General features: G+C 44.5%; 1 protein-coding gene and 1 long non-coding RNA gene across 3 annotated transcripts in view; both read left to right on the top strand.

Annotated features, from left to right (window-relative positions):
• LOC149982517 (uncharacterized) overlaps positions 1-23,984 on the top strand; it is a 305,212-nt gene that overhangs the window by 131,056 nt on the left and 150,172 nt on the right. The window lies entirely within an intron of this gene.
• Positions 6,710-23,984, top strand: part of LOC110527731 (protein kinase C and casein kinase substrate in neurons protein 1) — a 44,177-nt gene continuing 26,902 nt past the window's right edge. The window contains exon 1 of one of the 2 annotated variants that reach the window (XM_021609198.3): positions 6,710-6,838. The gene's annotated coding sequence lies outside the window, so the exon portion shown is untranslated. The remainder of the gene's footprint in view (positions 6,839-23,984) is intronic. The other variant, XM_021609197.3, reaches the window with a different exon arrangement.

Genomic DNA, 23,984 nt, shown 5'->3' with positions numbered 1-23,984 from the left:
GACTGTCGGTCTTCTGTCCTTTCAGACCTTTTTATGAATCCTGAAGCTGGCCATAGAGAGGGCAAGAACCTGGAGGATATTAGATCTTACACATTCAACACATAACTGGACTTTTGTCTTGGTTCTTGGGCTGAGGCTTTTTGGGATACCGGGATGAGGGAACAGGGTTTTGAGTTTAGAGGTAGTGCTTCCAGTCCTTATACAACGGAGTCCCATGACGCACCAGATCATCCACATTCTGCACACGTTCACGAAGTTGACTGGCAAGGTGGGGAACAATGTTCTTAAGAATGAGTTTGACCATCTCATGCTCAGTTATGTAATGTCAGCCTTCCATCTCCTACAAAGAACTCGATAGGAGAAGGCAAATTCCCGTATTGGGAGGAAGGCTGAGAGGAATAGTTTCTGAAACTCCTCCCAGGTTGACACATGTTCACGTGCTGTCTCCCATCAGTCTCTTTCTGTACGATGGAGAACACTGCAGAGGGTGGCGAAAACCTCCAAGTCAGTAAGAGGCCGGATAGAAAGGAAATCTTTACACTTAGATAGGAAAAGCAGTGGATCAACATCTTCTGGGCTGCCAAAATTAGCTTGATAGGGAGGGAGCTTCTAGAGGGCATGACGGTGGCAAGGGGTCTTGGTGAAACGGGAGTTCTGTTGTTTAACAGTATCGTCAGGTTTTTTTTCTAGTGCTACCTGATCCTATTCCTTTAATGGCAGAGGTAAACCCTGAGGGTGGTGCCAAGGATTTGTCCTGAAGGGAAAAGCACTGCATTACCTCCTTGTGCAGCTCCTCCAGTTGAAGGTCTGTGGCCTTCTGTGCTTTTTTCATCTCATTAGAGCTCTCCTTTTGAGACTGTTCAATCCAAACTCGTAGTTCCCCTGTCCTCCATAACATCTTTCAGATGAGAACACAATTGCTTCACAAACGAGGCGGACTCCTCTGCTCTGCTCCTCTGCTGAAACTTAGCATTTTCCCTTGAACAACCTGCTTCAGAGAATCTTGCAAATATTTCTGTCTCTGAACAGTTTGTTGGTTTTCCTCCACTTGACAGGGAACGTGAGCCAACCTCAGCTGCACATCTTTCTGATGAGCCTCCACACTTTGAGTGGGATTCATTTGCATTGTCAAACTATGGTTGGTGTGTGATCATTATTGTTCCATTTGTCCAGTGAGAACAGAGACACCCCTCCCAGTCTGTCTGGCAGGTTAACAGGAAGAGGTTGAGGGGATGGTAATGGTGAAAAAGTTATAGGTGAGTCAGTAACCAAACTAATAATACCTCATACAAGAACAACGTCAGAGCTTCAAAGGCAACTTCTTAGAAAAATAATTGACAAGAAAGAACCCAGTAATAAACATTAGAGAATTTGCAATATTCTGTATTACCTCCCGGTAGAAGAAAGCAGGGGGTATGAATGGGTGTGTGTGGGTGTGTTCATAGACAAAACAAAGAAGGCCTTAAAATGTCCAAATTTCAATAATCCCCCAGAAAATGAATACAGTTCAAACACAAATACATAATAAACAAACTCACAAAACCTCCCTTTTTAACTAAGATGTTAAACCATCCTACAGTGCATTATTAGTTCACCAAAGGCACTGAAGGCACTGAACATAAAAGGGAGCGCACCACAAAGAGAGACATTATTTCAGTGTAAAGCACTGAAGGAGATCGAAAGAGAGATGGGCTCAGCTGTTGCATCCAGGCTTGAACGTGCACTCGTCCGTCAAGGGGCTGAGCTGGACCCAAGGAAATAAAAAATATCCCAAAATACCCCTAAGCTAGACTAGCCTTCTTCAATACAGCTAACTAACTAACCAAAAATACAGTGGGTGGCCCGCCCAGTTCTAACTAGTGTTTTTTTAAACTAAGTTTACCTATGGGTAGTGTATGCCCATGGGCAACTTGTCTTGTCGCACCATCAAACACCATAACAAAAACAACACTCACAGGTGGGGACAAAGTGAGTTGCAAAAAACAAAACCAGAGAATTACCGAGAGATTCACAGAGAGATGGGGGTTCAGAGGAAACAACTGAATGGGTTTTTAAACCAAGGGAAGGGAGATGTGATTGGGTAATGGAAACAGGAGGAGGCGTGTCTTCTGATTAGCGACCGATTGATGACTGATTGGGGAATGATGATTGCCACCTGTGAGGAGGGGAGAAGGAGAGAAAAGAAATACACACACACACAGAATACCTGTATCTGTAAAATTAGTCTGCTGAAGGGACACTGACCTGGAGGTGTGAAGGGTGCGTGTGGGGTAGGAGGGTAGAATGAGGTCTGACAGGTACTTGGGTTCAGAGCTGTGGATGACTTGGTAGGTGTGAAACAGGATTTTGTTGTCGATGCGTGAGCATATACGGAGCCAGTGACGGTTGAACAGTACTGGAGTGATCAGGATACTTGCAGAACACTTCTGGGAATCCTGTAGCCTGTTTAGGCACTTGGCAGACGCGCCAACAAAATGGCCATTACAATAGTCCAGACGGGGATGAGATAAAGGTGTGGATGAATTGCTAAACTGCAGGTTGTGATAGCATAAGTCGTAACCTGGCAATGTTCTGTAGATGGAAAAATTTGACCTTGGTCATTCTCTTGATGTGGGCCTAAAATGAGAGCTGACTGTCAAATATCAACCCAGGTTGCAAACCTCACTGGAAGGGAGGACCTTGACACCATCAATATTGAGGCTGCTGATGTTGTTTATGATGGTGCGAGTGCTAATCAGGACGACCGTCGTCTTTTTGCAGGTTAACTGCAAGACACTCAACTGCATCCACGCTTTGATGTCCTGCAGGCAGCTGGACAGAAGTGCAGTGGCAGTGGCAATGTTTGTGGAGACATACAGCTGAGTGTCGTCAGCATGAAAGTGAAAGCCCTGTCCCTGTTTCCTCAAGGTAGTTCCAAGTGGCAGCATGTAGATACAAAACAGTAGTGGCCCCAGGACCGAGCCTTGAGGCGACCCCATGTCGGACCACAACTGTGTCTGACCTACTAGGACCGATAGCTATAAACTGGTAGCAATCTGTGAGATGGGACCTGAACCAGTTCAGTATCTGACAGGCCAAGGAGCTTCTCCATGCGGTCCAGCGGGATGGTGTGTCTGATCGTGTCGAATGCTGCATTAATGTCCAGCAATATGAGGATGCTTGCAGCCCCAGAGTCAGCATTCATCAGGAGGTCATTGGTGGCCCTTACCAGGGCAAACTCTGTGCTGTGTCTAGCTCCGAAACCCGACAAGAAGGGTTCAAGTAGGTTGTGAGTGACCAGATAGTTTTGGAGCTGGTTAGAAACAGCACATTCGAGGAGCTTACTCAGGAAGGGCAGGTTGGAAATAGGCTTGTAAACTCCTCTCACTGTCAACAGTATTCATTTTCAGCTAAATTAACATGTGTAAATATTTGTATGAACATAACAACATTCAATGACTGAGAAATAAACTGAACAAGAACCACAGACATGTGACTAACAGAAATTGAATAATGTGTACCTGAACAAAGGGGGGTCAAAATCAAAAGTAACAGTCAGTATCTGGTGTGGACACCAGCTGCATTAAGTACTGCAGTGCATCTCCTCCTCATGGACTGCACCAGATTTGCCAGTTCTGCAAGAAGGGTGCCACATGAAGGAGGAGGATGTCTTCCCTGTAATGCACAGCGTTGAGATTGCAAGCAATGACAACAAGCTCAGTCCGATGATGCTGTGACACACCGCACCAGACGATGACGGACCCTCCACCTCCAAATCGATCCCGCTCCAGAGTACAGACCTCGGTGTAACGCTCATTCCCTCGACAATAAATGCGAATCTGACCATCACCCCTAGTGAGACGATGACGGACCCTCCACCAGACGATGACGGACCCTCCACCTCCAAATCGATCCCGCTCCAGAGTACAGACCTCGGTGTAACGCTCATTCCCTCGACAATAAATGCGAATCTGACCATCACCCCTAGTGAGACAAAACCACGACTCGTCAGTGTAGAGCACTTTTTGCCAGTCCTGTCTGGTCCAACGATGGTGGGTTTGTGCCCATAGGTGACATTGTTGCCGGTGATGTCTGGTGAGGACCTGCCTTACAACAGGCCTAGAAGACCTCAGTCCAGCCTCTCTCAGCCTATTGGGGACAGTCTGAGCACTAATGGAGGGATTGTGCCTTCCTCATGTAACTTGGGCAGTTGTTGTTGCCATCCTGTACCTGTCCCGCAGGTGTGATGTTCGGATGTACCAATCCTGTGCAGGTGTTGTTACACGTGGTCTGCCACTGCGAGGACGATCAGCTGTCCGTCCTGTCTCCCTGTAGCACTGTCTTAGGCGTCTCACAATACGGACATTGCAATTTATTGCCTTTGCACATCAGCAGGCCTCATGCCTCCTTGCAGCATGCCAAAGGCACGTTCACGCAGATGAGCAGGGACCCTGGGCATCTTTCTTTTGGTGTTTTTCAGAGTCAGTAGAAAGGCCTCTTTAGTGTCATTAGTTTTCATAACTGTTACCTTAATTGCCTACCGTCTGTAAGCTGTTAGTGTCTTAACGACCATTCCACAGGTTATTGATTATTTATGGTTCATTGATCAGGCATTGGAAACAGTGTTTAAACCCTTTACAATGAAGATCTGTGAAGTTATTTGGATTTTTACGAATTATCTTTGAAAGACAAAGGGTCCTGAAAAAGGGACATTTTCTTTTTTTGCTGAGTTTAGTTCTAGAGGTTGTCAGGGTCAGATCCAGGCTTTTTAAGTACTGGTGTGACAGCGGCCAGTTTGAGCTGAATAGGGACACATCCAGTGACGAGTTGAATTGTTGTTCATTTCTGTGAAGAAAGGCTCCAGAGCAGGTAAGCAGGTGGGGATAGTGTCAAGTGTGCAAGTGGTGGGCCTCATTGTTTTAACCAGCTTGTTTACATCAGCTGCAGTTACTGTGGTGAAGGTGGAGAACCTGGACTCAGGGAGCGTAGGACTGGGTATCTCAACTACCGGGCCAGGAGAGGATAGGATGATGTTATTGATGTTTTCAATTTTGTGTTGGAAGATGCACAGGTATTGATTGCACCTTTCTGGGGAAGCTGAGGTAGCAGAATTGTTCAAAGGTTGGAGGAGCTTGCTCACAGTAAAGAACAGCACCCCGGAGTTACCACTGCTGATCAGTTGAGAATAATAGGATGTCCGAGCTGCATTTAATATATATACTAGATATATACTTATATGTACTTACCTATCTCAATTACCTCGTACCCCTGCACATCGACTCACTACTGGTACCCCGTGTTATATTATTATATTACTTTTTATTATTTCTCCATTTTCTTTCTCTCTGCATTGTTGAGAAGGGCCGGTAAGTAAGCATTTCCCTGTTAGTCTACACCTGTTTTTTTTTTTTTTACAATGTGACAAAATAAGATTTAATTAGAGCATCAGAGGGAAACAGAAAGCAATTAGCATGGAAATATTTTACAGCAGGCACCTCACCAGACCTGCCCTTGTGTCTGTTGGTGCTACTCCCACTATGTTCAGGAATTACAGTCCGGATACATGCGAGCTGATGGGGAGGTCATGGGTCGAGAATAAAAACAAAAATAAGTAAATAAAAAGCATGCAGGTGGTATAGTATATGATATGCTGCTCCCAGGTGCTTTGATTCAACTGCACCACAATACACAGACAATGTTTCAGCTCGAATGGCCTTCATCAGGTGGCTTTAAGTCTTTCGTCATAGGAGCGTCATTTACCGTGTGCAAGCTTTCTTTCTTTATTCGTCACTATTTACTCTTGGCCCAGCACCCAGTGTGGGAATTTGGGATGTGCATATCATTTCCACATCCAACAGAAAGAAAAGATTGAGGTCAGTCTTGTGTAGTAGCCAGCAGGAGAGAGAAGCCTTTTGTGTTTGAAGTGTAGGAGAATTAGTTTGATCCCCTCTCAATCTGAGTCAGTCTAGCTACACATTCTCTCAATCATTCCCCAAAGTGCTGCCAGAAAGGGAGGGAGGTGTGCGTTGAAAGCAGACTGAGTCTATGAAATGAGGCTGCTGCTGTTGCTTATATATGCTCTGCTCTAAGGCAAGCTTTTGATGGGTGGGAGTGATTCCGCACCCCGTATTTGATAAACACACACAACCCTCCTGCCAATTGTAATGTGTCCTTAGATCGCCACGTCAGCTTTGATCTGATCCGCTGCTGTTTCCTGCCAGACAACACACCTAACAGGACTCTTCTGTACCTATACGCACGTCCGGATTTTGTCATGAAAAAAGGTTTATTGCCTATTTCCTTCCTCTCTTTTCTGTTTACCTCTTTCTCTCGTGCCCTCGGTCTCTCCAACCTACCTCTCTCTCTTGCCCCCCTCTCTCTCCTGGCCCCTCTCTCCTGCCATCCTCTCTCTCTCTATGACCTTCCTTACATTCCTGCCTCCCTCTTTCTCTGCTGCCCCTTTCTCCCCTCCTGACTCTTTTTCTCCTGTCCATTTTCTCTCCTGTCCTTTTCCCTCTCCATGACAACGGTTCTCCTTGAGACTTCCTAGGAATGTGTCAGACAGACAGGGAGGGAGTGCCCTCACTGGCAGCTGGCTAATTATTGATGGCCTTGCCGGTCTTCATGAGGATGTGTCAAAGTTCAGTCGGTGTGTATGTGTGTGTTTTTGTGTGTGTGTGTGTGTTGCAGGGGTGCTTAGACAACAGGGTGTGTCGTCTCCTTCAGGTGCATAGCTGTGCTAGTTGCCTCTAGCCTCTAACACTGTCCGTCTCGAGTGACACATCTCGCAAGCTTGGACACAGATCGTTCCGAGTGTTGCTTACAAGGACATAGCCAGCTCACACAGACGAGTGACCAGGTACAGTACTGTTATGTTACTTTAGAATACACAATATAGATCAATATATACTTTCTGAAATATTTACAGTTTTAATAACCTAGTCTACGTACACGTCATGTAGAATGTTCTTTAGAGAACTCCTGTGCTTACGATTCAGTGGGGGCTGCTGAGGGGAGAACGGCTCATAATAATGACTCGAACAGCGCAAATGGGAATGGCATCAAACCATGTGTTTGGTGTATTTCATACCTTTCCACTGATTCCACTCTAGCCATTACCACGAGCCTGTCCACCCCAACTAAGGTGCCACTAACAACCTGTGTTATGATTTGTTGAGTATGTGAACAATGCTCCTCCACTGAATTATGTATTAAGATCACTGCAGACATTCAAACAGGACGCTGTGCCTTTGGATAACATGTTGATTTATCAATCCGTCTATCAAAAAAATAAAATAATAATCTAAAAAAAAAAGGATACACTTGTTTAACTTGAACTGCTTGCGCTCTTGAAATCCTCCTGAGTGTATGGGTGGTAGAGGGTGTTGTTCTCGGATACCTTAGATACACACGTGTTGCTAGGCAAATAGATGTCGTAATTTTATGTACCTATGATGTCACCACAATAGCGAAGTGTGTATGGTTGTTTTATGGATTTACTGCACTTTGTTATGCTCTTGTCCTTTTCTCTCATGGCCTTATTGAATCACTGAGCCCCTCTGCCCTTTCACAACACCAGGTGTCCTCTCTCTCTCTCTCATTATTTCCAGTGTTACTTCCAGTGCCCATCTTTAGTTTTTGGGTGTTGGCCAAGCACTAGCCTCGTACTAAACATCCTGATCTCACAATCTGTTTAGCTTACATTCTGTTTCGAAGGGAGGGGCTCAAACGGTTTGAATCCAAGGGACCAGGGATCCAGTCTAGAAGCACGGCTCCCATTGTTTTGCTTCGGTACTGCAGTTTAACTGACGCACCTGGCCCAAAACGACAATTTCCGTAGACGGCCACATAGAGAAGTCCGATTTTTTTTTTTTTAAATCCAATTGTCACTGAGGCTGATTGTTTTTCCGTCAATCACAGTCGAAGATATTAACATTACATATTCATCCAAAGTCTGCCATGTTTTTGGATGATGTCATGACGTCGTCGCTGCTCACACGGCTCCCTGTGTGCACTGAGGGCTAGTGTGCATGTGATGTTGATCCGTATACACCGGATGCAACCCGGATATAGACAGTCCATGAATCGGCGTATGCAAATGTGAGTAGATAACCTTGAAAACAACGGTCGGACATATTGGACGCAGTCTCCAGTTAATATTACATCTCAGTGATTGAATCTGGTTGTGGCCAGACTGTATCTATGGAGCAAAACAGAATGTAGGCCTGCGAGATCAGGATGGTTGGTTCGAGGCTAAAGCATTCCCATCCCGAGGAGAAGTCTGTCAGGAGCAGCTCTGTTTGCTGTTTTCTTCCCTGTTAGTCAACTGTGCAGTCACCTGGAGTGTGACTCACACTTTTACTCTTATCAATGGTGAACGTATATCAAGATGGCAAAATTCAGATATGACGTCATTGTTTTAGCACTATCCACGAGGATTGGACGATGTCTGGAATGACTCATTATCCCATCGCTGAACATACGATTGTATATGGTATACGATTACGCACGGGCATTCTTTATACGTTACTAATGTTTTCTTGTGGTTTTTTAGGGAAAGTTTTCTTAATGTTCTCAAATCAAATTTTATTGGTTACATACACATTTTTGGCAGATGTTATTGCGGGTGTAGCGACATGCTTGTGTTCCTAGCTCCAACAGTGCAGTAATATCTAACAATATACAACAATACACACTAATTAAATAATGTAATTAAGAAATATAGAAATATTAGGATGAGCAATGTCGAAGTTCAGAGTATAAATATATATATGGGATGTATAGACAACATGGACAGTATATGGATATAATATGTAGTATATTTGAAGAACAGTATATGTACAGCAATAGTTAAATAGGATAGGTCTTGACTAGAATACATTATATACATATGAAGTGGGTACAACAGTAAACATTATTAAAGTGACCAGTGTTCCATGACAATGTACATAGGGCAGCAGCCTCTAAGGTGCAGGGTAGAGTAACAGGGTGGTAGACGACTAGTGACTGAAGTTCAGGACAGGGTACTGGGTGGAGGCCAGCTAGTGGTGACTATTTAACAGTCTGATGACCTTGAGATAGAAGCTGTTTTTCAGTCTCTCCGTCCCAGCTTTGATGCACCTGTACTGACCTCACCTTCTAGATGGTAGCGGGGTGAACAGGCAGTGGCTGAGGTCCTTGATGATCTTCTTGACCTTTCTGTGACACCGGGTGCTGTAGATGTCCTGGAGGGCAGGCAGTGTGCCCCCGGTGATGCGTTGGGAAGACCGCAGCACCCTCTGGAGAGGCATGCGGTTACAGATAGTGATGTTGCCATACCAGGTGGTGATACAGCCTGACAGGATGCTCTCAATGGTGCATCTGTAAAAGTTTGTGATGATCTTAGGGGCCAAGATACATTTCTTCAGCCTCCTGAGGTTGATGAGGCGCTGTTGCACCTTCTTCACCATGCTGTCTGTGTGGGTGGACCATTTCAGTTTGTCAGTGATGTGTATGCCAAGGAACTTGAAGCTCTTCACCTTTTCCGCTGCGGCCCTGTTGATGTGAATGGGGGTGTGCTCCGTCTGCTTCCTCGTGAAGTCCACGATCAGCTCCTTTGTCTTGTTGACGTCAACGGGGAGGTTATTTCCATGGCACCACTACACCAGGGCCCTCACCTCCTTCCTGTAGGCTGTCTCGTCATCATTGGTAATCAGGCCTACCACTGTTGTGTCATCTGGGAACTTGATGATTGAGTTGGAGACGTGCATGGCCACGCAGTCATGGGTGAACATGGAGTACAGGAAAGCGCGAACAGGATGGAGGTATGATCTGATTTGCCAAAGGGAGGGCGGGAGGGAGAGGGAGAGGGAGGGCCTTGTAGCTGTCCCGGAAGGGGGAGTTGCAATGGTTGAGAGTTTTTTTTTTGCGCAGGCACTGTGTTAATAAAACTTGCAGCCTCAGGATGTGCGCTTCCAATTAGCACAAAGTCCAGTGTAGATCCCTGAGGGGCTGTCACAATGATGACCGAAGAGAATTCTCGTAGGAGATAATGCGGTCAGCATTTGATTGTGAGGTATTCTAGGTCAGTTGAACAAAAGGACTTGAGTTCCTGTACATTACCACAATCACACCATGAGTAGTTAATCATGAAACATACACCTGAGCCTTTATTTTTCTCGGAGAACCCAGCTGGAGGTGAGTTTGGACATTTACAAGGGAATGAGAATGAGAGACATTGTGCAAATGAACAAAATTATGATGCATGCCTGTCTGAAGGAAGAACAGAACTGGCTCTGAAGCAGCATGTATACATACATGCTGTGTCTGTGTGGAGTCTGGAGTGGACAAGGCAACATGCCTGCCTGCTCTGTTCGGAGAAGAGGGGGGAGGAGCAGACGATGAGAACAGAGATGAGGAAAACACAAGGAAATCAAGCTAGCAGTGGCAGCTGTACAGATAACTCCAATGGTAATAATAAATAAATAAATCCAATGGGCTTTGACTTCTCAAACATGACAGAAAGCTAACACAATAATGCCTAAGATCAACTTAGGGGTTGAATTAACACAGAATTCTGCATTTTTCACGCAGGAAAGAAAGATAAAACACATAAGAAATATCTAGTTGCATTTTGTAAACGCAGATCTAAAATGCGTCTTATTGTAATTTCTGCTTCAGTTGCATTCCAATCAGATGAGAGTTCACGATGGGCATTCTATCAACAAACAGCGCTCTGGCTGACATGTAGCTACTTTTCTCCAGTACTTTTCTTGGTGTCGCCAGCCTACTTTCCTCTGGTAAAATACAAGATTAATGTTAAGCACAACATTAGGAAATGTAGCTGTCTATGTTATTTCTATAATAAACATTACAAATAGGATGACAATGCTACGTTTTTGCAAAAAAATATATTCCTTTTTCATTTTCTTGTGTGGCTGCCGGCCAAATAGTATTGTACTTCTTTTGTCATCTGATGAAAATGAAGCAATTTTCTGCCGAATGTGTTGCACTAATGTTTTTTCTGTGACGTAAAACTACAGTTGCACGCCCCTGATCACTCTATTGAAGCAAAAACACACGGTTAACTTTCAATCTAAAATGCGACCCCTGTCAACACACAGCTGGACTCACCTACTCCCGCTTTCTTCCATTGAGCTATTTACAAACAAACACTTGACTGGCTCAACTTTTCTGTGAAACTAACGTAAGCCTCCTAATGTAAAATAATGTGACAGGTGAAATGAAGAATGTGATCTGCTTTTATTGCAGAAGTTGACTGAAATGTCGATTCAGATTCAAACAACTTTCTGAGATAGAAATCCGTCCTATAGATTCATTCGATGGTTGATCGTGAAAGAGTAGAATATAGCTAGGCCAAGAAGTCACATTCAAATGGAATGGGGATTGGGGAGAAAAAAAGGAAATTAAGATTTTAAAACAATAAGACAGACAATGGAGTGTCCTCAGCAAAAGGCCCACGATCAACCGACATTGGAAAGGGAAAAAAACACATTAGGCCTTATCTGACATTTTGTGCTACTTTGGTGCTCTCCTCTCTTTCTACAATCTACATTGTTCTCTTGCATTATGTTAATAGCCTAACTACCACATACATTACTGTTCAAAAGTTTGGGGTCACTTAGAAATGTCCTTTTTTGTTGATTTAAAATAACATAAAATTTATCAGAAATAGTGTAGACATTGTTAGTGATGTAAATGACTGTTGTAGCTGGAAATTGTGTATTTTTAATGGAATATCTACATGGGCGTACAGAGGCCCATTATCAGCAACTATCACTCCTGTGTTCCAATGGCACGTTGTGTTAGCTAATCCAAGATTATAATTTTAAAAGGCTAATTGATCATTAGTAAACCCTTTTGCAATTATGTTAGCACACTTGAAAACTGTTGTTCTGATTAAAGAAGCAATAAAACTGGCCTTTATTTATTTATTTATTTATTTATTTATTTATGTATTTATTTATTTAACCTTTTATTTAACCAGGTAGGCAAGTTGAGAACAAGTTCTCATTTACAATTGCGACCTAGCCAAGATAAAGCAAAGCAGTTCGCCACATACAACCACACAGAGTTACACATGGAGTAAAACAAACATACAGTCTATAATACAGTAGAAAAATAAGTCTATATACAATGTGAGAAAATGAGGTGAGATAAGGAAGGTAAAGGCAAAAAAAAAGGCCAAGGAAGTAAATACAATATAGCAAGTAAAACGCTGGAATGGTAGATTTGCAGTGGAAGAATGTGCAAGGTGGAGAGAAATAATGGGGTGCAAAGGAGCAAAATAAATAAATAAATACAGTAGGGGGAGAGGTAGTTGTTTGGGCTAAATTATAGATGGGCTATGTAGAGGTGCAGTAATCTGTGAGCTACTCTGACAGCTGGTGCTTAAAGCAAGTGAGGGAGATAAGTGTTTCCAGTTGCAGAGATCTTTGTAGTTCGTTCCAGTCATTGGCAGCAGAGAACTGGAAGGAGAGGCGGCCAAAGGAATAATTGGTTTTGGGGGTGACCAGAGAGATATACCTGCTGGAGCGCATGCTACAGGTGGGTGCTGAAATGGTGACCAGCAAACTGAGATAAGGGGAGACTTTACCTAGCAGGGTCTTGTAGATGACCTGGAGCCAGTGGGTTTGGCGACAAGTATGAAGCGAGGGCCAGCCAACGAGAGCGTACAGGTTGCAATGGTGAGTAGTATATGGGGCTTTGGTGACAAAAAGGATGGCACTTTGATGGACTGCATCCAATTTATTGAGTAGGGTATTGGAGGCTATTTTGTAAATGACATCGCCGAAGTCGAGGATCGGTAGGATGGTCAGTTTTTACAAGGTTATGTTTAGCAGCATGAGTGAAGGATACTTTGTTGCGAAATAGGAAGCCAATTCTAGATTTAACTTTGGATTGGAGGTGTTTGATGTGAGTCTGGAAGGAGAGTTTACAGTCTAAGCAGACACCTAGGTATTTGCAGACACCTAGGTATTTGTAGTTGTCCACATATTCTAAGTCAGAACCGTCCAGAGTAGTGATGTTGGACTGGCGGGCAGGTGCAGGCAGCGATCGTTTGAAGAGCATGCATTTAGTTTTACTTGTATTTAAGAGCAATTGGAGGCCACGGAAGGAGAGTTGAATGGCATTGAAACTCGTCTGGAGGGTTGTTAACACAGTGTCCAAAGAAGGGCCAGAAGTATACAGAATGGTGTCGTCTGCGTAGAGGTGGATCAGAGACTCACCAGCAGCAAGAGCGACATCATTGATGTATACAGAGAAGAGAGTTGGTCCAAGAATTTAACCCTGTGGCACCCCCATAGAGGCTGCCAGAGGCCCGGACAACAGGCCCTCCGATTTGACACACTGAACTCTATCAGAGAAGTAGTTGGTGAACCAGGCGAGGCCTTCATTTGAGAAACAAGGCTATCGAGTCTGCCGATGAGGATGTGGTGATTGACAGAGTCGAAAGGCTTGGCCAGGTCAATGAATACGGCTGCACAGTATTGTTTCTTATCGATGGCGGTTAAGATATCGTTTAGCACCTTGAGCGTGGCTGAGGTGCACCCATGACCAGCTCTGAAACCAGATTGCGTAGCGGAGAAGGTATGGTGGGATTCGAAATGGTCGGTAATCTGTTTGTTGACTTGGCTTTCGAAGACCTTAGAAAGGCAGGGTAGGATAGATATAGGTCTGTAACAGTTTGGGTCAAGAGTGTTCCCCCCTTTGAAGAGGGGGATGACCGCAGCTGCTTTCCAATCTTTGCCTTTTTTAGACTAGTTGAGTATCTGGAGCATCAGCATTGGTGGGTTCGATTACAGGCTCAAAATGGCCAGAAACAAAGACCTTTCTTCTGAAACTCGTTAATTCATTCTTGTTCTGAGAAATGAAGGCTTTTCCATGCGAGAAATTGCCAAGAAACTGAAGATCTCGTACAACGCTGTGTACTACTCCCTTCACAGAAAAGCCTAAACAGTCTCTAACCAGAATAGAAAGAGGAGTGGGAGGCCCCGGTGCACAACTGAGCAAGAGGACAAGTACATTAGAGTGTCAAGTTTGAGACACAGACGCCTCACAAGTCCTCAACTGGAAGCTTCATTAAATAGTACCCACAAAACACCTGTCTCAACCTGCAAAACACCAGACTCTGGGATGCTGGCCTTCAAGGCAGAGTTCCTCTGTCCAGTGTCTGTGTTCTTTTGCCCATCTTAATCTTTTATTTTTATTGGCCAGTCTGAGATATGGCTTTTTCTTTGCAACTCTGCCTAGAAGGCCAGCATCCCGGAGTCGCCGGATAATGTATACCCTGCTAATGACCATAGAAAAAAAGAGTAACAGAAGGCGAAATTAGCACAACGAAGAATTTGTGTTAAGTGCATGGGTGCCGCCATCTTCATGCACCTCAATTGGACATTGATGGTGTGGCCAGAGAGAGCTAGGCCATTACAGCTCCCTTCAGCTCTGTTCAGCTGGGGAGTGAAGTGGGGTGTGCAGAGCATCAGCATAGTATCCCAGGGAGGGACGGGTCAGGGTATCCTGTCATTGTTGGTAGAGACCCGAGCGTGCCAGGGCATTTTAATGGCCGTGTTTTGTTGTAGGAAGGTGTGGTCCGGTTAGTTAGTGTCTGATCGGTTTCTGAGGGCAGGCTGGACTTGATATTAAGTTTCAGAGAGAGAGGGAGGCGGTGTATGTCACAAGGAGGAGTCAGAAGTTAGATGAGGATTATACACTGGGTATCCAAAACACCTGTGCCTTTCCATGTCATAGACGGACCAGGTGAATCCAGGTGAAAGCTATGATCCCTTATTGATATGACTTGTTAAATCCACTTCATTCAGTGTAGATGAAGGGGAGGAGACAGGCTAAATAATAATTTTTAAGCCTTGAAACAATTGAGACAGATTGTGTGTGTGTGCCATTCAGAGGGTGAATGGGCAACTCGGTGTTAGGAAGGTGTTCCTAATGTTTGGTACACTCAGTGTAGATTAAGTTAGGTTTATAGAGGGAGTGAAATATGCTGGGTATTGTCTTCACACGCTGCATCTGGAGTTTTGTTGTCTCCTTGGATGTCTCTCTGCTACAGTATTCAGAGTGGAAGACGTTGCATAGAAAAGTGAGTGAAACAATGGAACTAAAGCTGATAAAGACTAACCCATACACTCAGCTGGCTCATTGTGATGGACTTTACCATTCTATCTGAGTTTATAATCTAGTATCATGAGTAGGGCCATCTGCGAGCAAATCTGCCGGTTTAGAATATCCTCAGAACCCCAGAAATTATTTGAATAGATAGCATCCCTCCTGACTGAGTCTGGCAGTGTGTGTAGCCTATGGGTAATGATTCAGTCTGGCAGTGTGTGTAGCCTATGGGTAATGATTCAGTCTGGCAGTGTGTGTAGCCTATGGGTAATGATTTAGTCTGGCAGTGTGTGTAGCCTATGGGTAATGATTCAGTCTGGCAGTGTGTGTAGCCTATGGGTAATGATTCAGTCTGGCAGTGTGTGTAGCCTATGGGTAATGAGTCAGTCTGTCAGTGTGTGTGTACTGTATGGTAAATTATATGGGATGAGTTGGAATTGAAGGGCCCTGGCTGAGGCCTCCAGGTACATAGGGTTGGTCATCGCTCCTATCTGTTTACACAGTATGGCTGAATAATTGATGATATCTTCTGTCTCTATATAATGAGCAGGAATCTGATGAGAGCAGCAGGACGCAGCGTCTCCTGCAAGGCCGGCTCCAGGTATAAGCGACACAAGTGGTCGCTTAGGACCCCAATTTATGATGGAGAGGTAGAATATACAAGGTGCAAGTTAGACATCTGGTTGGGCATCAGCAATTTTCCCTTGTTATGGCAGTCACAAACAGTCACTCAATTAGCCATGTCAGCTCACAATTTTTTAGCCAGTTATCTAAACTAGGAGTCATATGTAGAATATGTAGATTTTCAGAAAGTTAGCTTCAAAACTGAAAAAAATTGTCTCTCCACCCCTTGACAAAATGTGTAGAATAGCACAAAATTTGCTGTAAAACTGGAGAAAAAAAGACCTTTGCCCAATGGCAAAATTTGTAGAATTGCATGACATTTGTTATAAATTGCAACGTGTGTGTGTGCGTGCATGCATGCCTTTTCTTTGGCAATTGAGCCCACAAGACCTACACTTGCACTCCCATTGGGTGCATTGCATTGAAATAGCTTCCTTGCCTCCTCTGTCAGACTGAAAACATCTTGTGGTTGTCAGTGTAATAATATTCCATGTGTCAGACTTCTGCTTCGCTGAACACTGTTTTAGAAGCTGTCAGCAACCTTTCACACATATGCTTTGGTCTTTGAGTACTGTATCCTGTTACAGATTTGGACGAAGTCATCAGGTACTGACTGACAAAGCTATTTTTTTAGATTTTTTTTTTTGTCTTTTGATGTTGTTTACAAAGTGACATAAGTGAATGACGGCATGTGTCTCTCTCATTTCTTACCCTGAGGAGAAACGTTTTATATTATGATGCCTTTTGTTTTTTCCATTACCTTGGAATGTATTACTGTTAATGTTATGTTATAAGTTGTTATAACGCGATCTGAACTGGCTAATGCAGTCGCCATATGAACTAGCCCAATGTGTCAGGAATGGACCAAAACCTTTTCTACAGATGACGGTTTACAGCCATTCAGAGTAGCTCTTCGGGAGGTGGAATACAACGCACTAACCACTGGCCTGAAGAATATGAGTAGTGTTGATCCTGCTTTTTGTTTGGAAAAAAAGCTTTTTGAACAGAATAAGATTACATTTGGACTTTAAATGACCCAATATACCTTTTATTGATATCAATTTGCAGTTATCAGTATTGGGAAGTGTTGTTTCCTGAATATTTCCTCTACCTGACTTTCCAGTGCAGTGGTTTTATAGTGCCCTCACTCCTTCATCTATCTGTATGTCTGCTTCTCTGTTCACTCCTCACTGCGTCTCACTCTCTCCCCTAACCATGATGTCACCCTACATCTCCACTATGCATCTGAGTCTCTCTTCTTCACACTATATTTCTTTACCTCCATTTTCCCTGTCTCTCCCACCTCTTTAACCCTAACTGTCTCTGGTCCTACCAATCACTGCGACCCTGTGCCCTCATGATGCCATGGTTAGTATATCCCGGTCATAAACACCCCCCCCCCTCTCTCTTCTCCTCATCCCTCCTTCTGCCTCCCTCTCCCACTCTCTGTCTCTTTACCCTCCCTCTCTGTCTGAACCATTCAAGCACAACACCAGAGGATTATCCCCCAATTATTGAGAAACACTCACACTCACACGCTCTCACTCACTCTCTCTCTCACATACACACACACACACACACGCACACACGCACGCAAACACACACACACATCGGTTGCCTGTTTGTGGTGTGATAATGCTTGCTCAGCTCTCTGAGAAAATGGGTCTCTGAGCTGAACAAAAACAAAGGGGCGAGAGGAGAGAGAGGAGTGGAGCCCACGTGCCTCAGAGCTGTATCTGTAGCTAGCCGTCACGTCTCGCCTTGCTGATGGGGGAATGGGGGTAAGGCTTTTGTTGGTATGACGGAGTAGAGGGAGGGAGGGAGGGAGGCTGCCTGCATTCTCCATAATTTTGGGTGCATTCATTTGTCTTGGCTACAGCCTAGAGTGGTTTCTCACTCTGGTTAATGCAGTCGGTTGATGGGCTGGTGTGTTTGAGGTTGAAATGTCTGTGTGTGTATATTTGGTTGTGTGTGTGGAGATGGAGAGATGGAGGTGCATGGTGTGCTTAGTTTACGAGTATTAGTGAAATGGGTTGTGATCTTCTTCGTGGTGTTGCAGGGGGATGTAGAGGAGGAGACGAGAACTTCATGTTCCTTTCGATGGTGAATTTGATGAATCAGAATGAATGGGTTTTTACTGCTTTTCTTTTTGTGCGTAACAGTATAGGTGGACTACGTGTTATTTTGTGCAAAAGACTAGTAGGCCCTAATGTATTTCAATTTTTAGTTGATTTCAAATATTGATTTCTGTACATATTACAATGGTTTATGACAGACATAATTTAGAAATGTGCTGTCTGTTGAAAAACTCTCTCTCCTTAATCTTATTAAGTGCGTTCAGGTGTGTTGGCCGTGCACACTAATTGACCACACTGGATGTGTGTGTGTGTCCTACCATCTAGCCTTGTTCCTAGAGAAGGCTGTCCTACATTAGAACAAAATCCTCCTCTTGTGGTTTGATGGATTAAACAACTGTAGTGCACATCCAGCTCGCATACTTTCCCATGCAGTCAAAGCCCCGTTTTCAACCAAAGCCGTTCTGCTCATGTTTTGTCGGGGAGAAACAGAATTTTGGAGTATTTATCACTCTCTTTCTCTTGCTCAATTTCCCTCTTTCCTTCTTCCATTACCAAAAATATTCTTCCACCCATTGGTTTAGGACTGCTGGGTGACCCAAATACAATGTAGTGCCTCCTCCTCCTCCTGACCACCACACTAAAGTGGAGCCCTCTTATTGTTTTCAACATGTCTCTCTCTCACAGCGTTGCTGGGCCTCAGTCCTCAGGAATGGAATAGTTTCTATATATATATACAGGGCTGAAGATGTGTTATTGCCAATGCAGGGCAATAGAGAGACAATGCTGTGGCTGCTTTATTGTATGCCTGACTGTCTCTCATGGACACTCCCCTAGCCAGGATTGGTGTTAGCGCTGTGAGGCTCTTGGATAGGAGGGACCTGCCTGAGAAAGAGAACGGTCTAATCCAATGTATCAGAAATCAACAAAGATCCATTGACAGAAAGGAAGGCTTGTGAGGTCTGATGGAGGTATGTATCACGGCTAAGACCCATGATGCAGACACAGGAGGTGGATAGTACGAGTCTCAGAGTTTATTACAGTACAAGGGGCAGGCAAAAGGTAGGTCAAGGCAGGCAAGGAATACAAATCCAAATCCGAGTCAGGCAGGTACAGGACGGCAGGCAGGATCAGGACAGGCAGGATCAGGGTCAGGACAGTCAGAAAGGTCAGAACTGGGAAGACTAGGTTAACCGAAAATCCAAGCACAGGTAACGCGGAAACACGCTGGTAGGACTTGACCGGACAAGACACACTGGAAACAGACAAACAGAAAACGCAGGTATAAATACACATGAGGTAATGGGAGACACCTGGTGGGGGTTGGAGACAATCACAAGACAGGTGAAACAGATCAGGGTGTGACAGCATGAAACTATTAAGTGTTGGAAGCCATACAGAGCTACAGATCTTTGTTCCAATCCACAGTGACTCACCATCTTGTCTCCAACCCCACTCTCAACTCACTCTCAGTGTGCTCCCTTCTCCCTTGAGCGTGGGCTTGTTTCCCATCTAATGTGATGCTGTATGGCAGGCAGCTCTGTGTTCCACCAAACAGAAGTAGGCGCTCGTCACGCACTGTCTCTATAACTCAACCAAGGCTCAGCTCTCTCCGGTGGGACTGAACAGATTCTGTTGCTATTAACCTCGCCTGCAAGGGTTACACAGCGGTAGTAGTGAAGACACACAACTGGGAACGAGACTAGATGTGTGTGTGTGTGTGTGCGTGCGTGCACAAGGCCTTCCCCGGTGAGATTGCAGGGTGGATGGGGTGGGGGGGTTGCAGTATCGGTTGTGAAAGAAACATCCTGTTGCTCTTGGAGTACAATCTGTAAGTTGTAGGCTCTACTGCCATAAACATTACAGAATATGAGATTTGCCTTGATTAAGGACTTGAACCAACCAGCAACCCTGTGGCCTCTAGACCTCAACAGCAATGTCTCTCATTAGTGGAAAGCATTTTCCCTACTAGCATGTTAGCCTTTCAACTAAGCACTATGTTAATAGTAGAGGCACTGCTGTTCAATAATAACTATTATTTTGTTCTGAAGCTAATTATTACTGAGGTGTTTTTATTAAGGTTTTGAGAAACAGGAACAGTATCTAGCTGGCTCTAGAACCAGCAACCTTTTGGTTACTGGCCCAACCTCTTAAACGCTAGGCTACCTGCCTGGCAGACAGACTGAGAGTGTTGAGAATCAGACATGCAGACAGACAGACAGTGACCCCTAAAACTCCCTTGACGGGGCTCGTGGACAGATAGGCAGGCAGACAGACAGACGGATGGACACAGGCAGGCAGGCAGGCAGACAGACAGAGAGGGATACAGACAGATATACAGTAACAGACTCCTTAATCTGAAAAAAAGTGAGTGGACAGCATGCAATTATGTTATTAATTACCCAGTTAGCACATAATGTTCTGAGAACGCTAGGTTTTTTTTATAGCTTGGTGGGAGCGTGGTTGTACTATGGTTATTTTGCGTACGACCTTCCCACAACTGTCTGGGAATGGTGCAGGATAGTTACTTAGATATTCAGCAATTTATTTAGAAATCCAGGTATTTTCAAAGGGTTCACATACTTTTTCTTGCCACTGTACATTCTGTTCTCAGCATCCAATAAAACTCTCTCTCCTTAATCTTATTAAGTGCGTTCAGGTGTGTTGGCCGTGCACACTAATTGGCCACACTGGATCTTAATGAGTGATTGATTCCTTTTGAAATGGGGTCTGAATAGAATCAAATGAACAACTTTGTATTCATAAAATAAACATGGCAATCAAGCTCCATCCTGGTGACACAGTGTACTAATTCCATGGATAGAGAACAAAAGATCATAGGTACAGCCACAATAAAAAAATAAATGTGTTGGCATGATGTGGCATGGTTAATGCCTAAGCAAATTAATTCCCTTGTGTACTATCTGTGCTTGGTGTTCAAAACAGTTAACCCAAACTAAGCTAGCAGTGTTATTAAAAGTCTTATTGAAACATTAAAATTACATCAAATCAAATTGTATTAGTCACATGTGCCGAATACAACAGGTAGACCTTACAGTGAAATGCTTACTTACGAGCCCCTAACCAACAATGCAGTATTAAAAAATATATAGATTTGAATAAGAAATAAAAGTAAGAAGTAATTAAAGAGCAGCAGTAAAATAAAAGTAAGAAGTAATTAAAGAGCAGCAGTAAAATAACAATAGCGAGACTATATACAGGGGGGTACCGTTACTGAGTCAATGTGCGGGGGCACCGGTTAGATGAGGTAATATGTACATGTAGGTAGAGTTATTAAAGTGTCAATGCATAGATGATAACAACAGAGAGTAGCAGTGGTGTAAAAGAGTGTGTGTGTGTGTGGGGGGGAGGGGGGGGGGTTTGGTTAGGTGTTCAGGAGTCTTATGGCTTGGGGGTAGAAGCCTCTTGGACCTAGACTTGGTGCTCCAGTACCGCTTGCCGAGCGGTAGCAGAGAGAACAGTCTGGGGTGGCTGGAGTCCTTGACAATTTTTAGGGCCTTCCTCTGTCACCGCCTGGCATAAATCTGGATGGCAGAAATCTTGGCCCCAGTGATGTACTGGGCCGTACGCACTACCCTCTGTAGTGCCTTGCGGTCGGTGGCCGAGCAGTTGCCATACCAGGCGGTGATCCTCTCAATATTGTAGATGTAGAACCTTTTGAGGATCTGAGGACCCATTCAGTCTCCTGAGGGGGAATAGGTTTTGCTGTGCTCTTTTCACGACTGTCTTGATGTGCTTGGACCATGTTAGTTTGTTGGTGATGTGGACACCAAGGAACTTGAAGCTGTCGACCTGCTCCACTGTAGCCCCGTCGATGAGAATGGGGGCGTGCTCGGTCCTCTTTTTCCTGTAGTCCACAATCCTCTCCTTTGTTTTGATCACATTGTGGGAGAGGTTGTTGTCCTGGCACCACACGGCCAGGTCTCTGACCTCCTCCCTATAGGCTGTCTGGTCATTGTCGGTGATCAGGCCTACCACTGTTGTGTCATCTGCAAACTTAATGATGGTGTTGGAGTCGTGCTTGGCCGTGAAGTCATGAGTGAACATGGAGTACAGGAGAGGACTGAGCACGCACCCCTGAGGGGCCCCTGTGTTGAGGATCAGCGTGGCGAATGTGTTGTTACCTACCCTTACCACCTCGGGGCGGCCCGTCAGGAAGTCCAGGATCCAGTTGCGGAGTGAGGTGTTTAGTCCCAGGGTCCTTAGCTTATTGATGAGCTTTGAGGTTACTATGGTGAGTGGTAGTCAATGAATAGCATTCTCACATAGGTGTTCCTTTTGTCCAGGTGGGAAAGGGCAGTGTGGAGTGCAATAGAGATTGCATCGTCTGTGGATCAGTTGGGGCGGTATGCAAATTGGAGTGGGTCTAGGGTTTCTGGGATAATGGTGTTGATGTGAGCCATGACCAGCCTTTCAAAGCACTTCATGGCTACAGACGTGAGTGCTACGGGTCTGTAGTCATTTAGGAAGGTTATCTTAGTGTTGTTGGGCACAGGCATTATGGTGGTCTGCTTAAAACAGGTTGGTATTACAGACTCGGACAGGGAGAGGATGAAAATGTCAGTGAAGACACTTGCCAGTTGGGCAGCGCATGCTCGCAGTACACGTTCTGGTAATCCGTCTGGCCCAGCGGCCTTGTGAATGTTGATCTGTTTAAAGGTCTTACTCACATTCGCTGCAGAGAGCTTGATCACACAGTCTTCTGGAATAGTTGGTGCTCTCATACATGTTTCAGTGTTATTTGCCTCGAAGCGAGCATAGAAGTAGTTTGGCTCGTCTGGTAGGCTCGTGTCACTGTCAGCTCTCTGCTGTGCTTCCCTTTATAGTCTGTAATGGTTTGCAAGCCCTGCCACATCCGACGAGCTTCAGAGCCAGTGTAGTACAATTCGATCTTAGTCCGTATTGACGCTTGCCTGTTTGATGGTTCGTCGGAGGGCATAGCAGGATTTCTTATAAGCTTCCGGGTTAGAGTCCCACTCCTTGAAAGCAGCTGCTCTAGCCTTTAGCTCAGTGCAGATATTCCTTGTAATCCATGGCTTCTGGTTTGGGTATGTACGTACGGTCACTGTGGGGATGATGTTATCGATGCACTTATTGATGAAGCCAATGACTGATGTGATGTGCTCCTCAATGCCTTCGGAGGAATCCCGGAACATATTCCAATCTGTGCTAGCAAAACAGTCCTTTTAGCTTAGCATCTGTTTCATCTGACCACTTTTTAATTGATCGAGTCACTGGTGCTTCCTGCTTTCATTTTTGCTTGTATGCAGGAATCAGGAGGATAGAATTATGGTCAGATTTGTATGCATCTCTGTGTGTGGAGTATAGGTGGTCCAGAGTTATTTTTCCTCTGGTTGCATATTTAAAATGCTGATAGAAATTTGGTAAAACAGATTTAAGTTTCCCTGCGTTAAAGTCCTCAGCTACTACGACCACTGCCTCTGGGTGAGCGTTTTCTTGTTTGCTTATGGCGGAATACAGCTCATTCAAAGCTGTCTCAGTACCAGCCTCTTACTGTGGTGGTATGTAAACAGCTACTAAAAATACAGATGAAAACTCTCTAGGTAGATAGTGTGGTCTTTAGCTTATCATGAGATACTCTACCTCAGGCGAGCAATAGTGTGAGATTTCCTTAGATATCATGCACCAGCTGTTATTTACAAAAATACATAGTCTGCCGCCCCTTGTCTTACCAGACGCCGCTGACCTCTCCTGCCGGTGAAGCTTATAACCAGCTAACTGTATGTTGATTGTGTCGTCGTTCCTCCACGACTCTGTGAAGCATATGATATTACAGTTTTGAATGTCCCGTTGGTAGTTTAATCTTCCGCGTAGGTCATCTATTTTATTCTCCGAACATTGCAAGTTTGATAGCAGAATGGAAAGAAGTGGGGGTTTATTCGATCGCCTACAAATTCTCAGAAGGGAGAATGCCTCTTCTTCACGCAAATTCCGGGGTTCTGGGCCTGTCCCCGAGAAAGCAGTATATCGTTCGCGTCGGTCTCGTCAGACTCATTAAAGGAAAAAAACGATTCTGCCAATCCGTAGTGAGTAATCACAGTCCTTATGTCCAAAAGTTATTTTCAGTCATAAGAGACGGAAGCGGCAACATTATGTACAAAATAATTAAAACAAATGACTTACAAACAATGCAAATAAACA

The sequence above is a fragment of the Oncorhynchus mykiss genome, chromosome 7 (genome assembly GCF_057628025.1).
Source record: "Oncorhynchus mykiss isolate SJ-2025 chromosome 7, ASM5762802v1, whole genome shotgun sequence".
NCBI lineage: Eukaryota > Metazoa > Chordata > Actinopteri > Salmoniformes > Salmonidae > Oncorhynchus > Oncorhynchus mykiss.
This window is presented reverse-complemented; position numbering and strand designations above follow the sequence as displayed.